Source organism: Phalacrocorax aristotelis, chromosome 1 (genome assembly GCF_949628215.1).
Source record: "Phalacrocorax aristotelis chromosome 1, bGulAri2.1, whole genome shotgun sequence".
Lineage (NCBI taxonomy): Eukaryota > Metazoa > Chordata > Aves > Suliformes > Phalacrocoracidae > Phalacrocorax > Phalacrocorax aristotelis.
The window spans coordinates 31,080,310-31,082,522 of NC_134276.1; positions in this window are offsets into that span (position 1 = coordinate 31,080,310).

Consider the following 2,213-nt stretch of genomic DNA (forward strand, 5'->3'; position numbering starts at 1 on the left):
TCCTTTAACAGGCACTGACAGTTGCCATCATCGCTCCACTGCGGTCACTTAGAGCTGCAGATACAGAACACTTTTTAATCTGCCACTGACATGATTACAAATTCTCCTAAACTTGGATTTCTCTATGACTGTGCACACCTTTGTGATTTCCAGTTTTGATATGGCATACTTAGGAAACTAAACTGCTGATTCAGGTTGCATTAGGGTTTGGGGTGTAATTCCATGCCATGCGACTGCCCATTCTGAATCTCAGCTGTTCCCAGCTTGGTCAGTTGAGAAAAGCACTTCATAGTCACATGCTACTGTTATCAAAAGGGAGGTGAGCTGAGACTATCAGTGTAAAAGAGAGGGATCAGCATCTGAGCTAACCCACTAAGGTCAGCAATGAGTTACACTTGTCTGTATAATGTCTTAAGCAATAACTCCTTTTATCTTACAAAACTTGCCCCTGAGTATCACTGCTTTGCCTGGTTGACCTATTTAATGCTTTCATAACATTTCCAGTCTGGCATAACTTTCCCAAGAAGGATATAAGGTTTCATATCCCTTTTCCTTCTAGAAAAAAAACGATGGTGGAAGGTTGCTTTTTGTTATTGTTGGCTTTTACAAAAAGCCAAACTGAAATAAAAAGAACTGAAACTAGTTAATTGCAAGACTATGAAATTACTTCTGCTCCATACAGAGCATTTTTGTAGCTGTTTCAGCTCAGACACAGTATGAACTGCCTGCAATTACTGTTTAAGGACTTACTGCACACAGTAAAAACTAATTGGCGATAACTAGTAATAAGAAGCTTAAACCTGATTGGGGGCTTGTGTTCCAGTACTTGCTAAAAGGACTAGGTTTCTATTTAGTAACTAAGCAGCAGGTCTGTTCTACAGTACTAAGTAGGATCAAAGTTCTGTTTACACAGCTCCACCTTCGCACCATTTCCTAGCGATGTCAGGAAAGGCAGTCGTTCTTGGCAGTTGATTCATTTGCAGAGCCACAAACGCAAGCTGAAAATAAATGTTGTCTATGTTCCATTTCTGGCTCTTTTAGGGCTTCCCATGGAGGCTCTGATGACACTTTTCCACGTAACTTTTTATTTATGCCTTTTCTTTTTGTTGCTCCAGAACTTGCACGACCTATTCAGCAGTGCCTTCCTGATGCCAGCTAAAGTCACTCAACAGCACAGTAAGCAGGAACTTGGCAGGGAAAATCTCTTTTTACCCTGGACCTACTGCTGTGCCTTCCTCGCCTCATATTCAAGGGCAGAATTTCTTCAGCATGACTGATTCCCTCTCAAGGCAACACACCCACACTTGATTCCTTGGGTACTGAAATCGATTTTTCTTTTTTCCTTTTTTGAAATGTTAATTTCTTCCTTAAACAGCTTTCTCCTAAATTGACCACCCCCCAAGACAGGTTGATACTTCCAGTGGGCTCTACCCTAATGCTTTGTTTCAGATTGATCAGCTCCCCACTCACTGCAAACCCCAGCTGCATTCTGACCCTGTTCACAGCCAGGAAAGCAAGGAAATTTTAAAAAAGGCTGAAGCCATTTCCTGGTGACAACTCTGTGTTACAAAAGAGCCCTCTTGGGAGGGCTGGCCTCCAATCTTCCATTTCTTGGGGAAATTGCCCACAACTCTCCTACTTGGATCTGCAGCTATAAACGCAGAGAGCTGTAAAGAGACAAGATTATCTCAATGGGGAGTTTTAACTGGTACTTAACGACTGGCTAAAAACCTTTGAAGGGAGAGAATTCTTTATGTGACTGTGTTAGAAGACCGTCAGCGCTATCTCCGGCAACCGGCTGGTTACAGGCGCTGGCCTGGTTACAGCACGGATCATGCCACAGCCCGGCGAGATTCTGCTCGATTACGGCCAGGGCGGGAAGCTTGGGCTGGTTACAACCCCACCTCATTTCCCCCTCGGTTTCCCTCCAGCGAGGACAGAAAACTGCCATCCGGCATTGCCTGCCCCTGCCGCGACCTCACCGAGCGAAACCAGCCCCCAGGAGATGCTCGCTGGGTCCGGTCCGCCACGCAGCCCCGCCCCGGAACCTCATAGGAGTCCGAGGCGCGACAGGACCAGCTCCCGGACCCGCCTGCCGCGATGCCGGGACGGGACGGGAGTGTCTAGGACAGGGAGGGGCCCCGGCCGCTCCCCACTCACGGCGGCGCCTCAGGAGAGAGGAGAGGCGGCTCGCGCCCCAGGCGGGCGGGCGG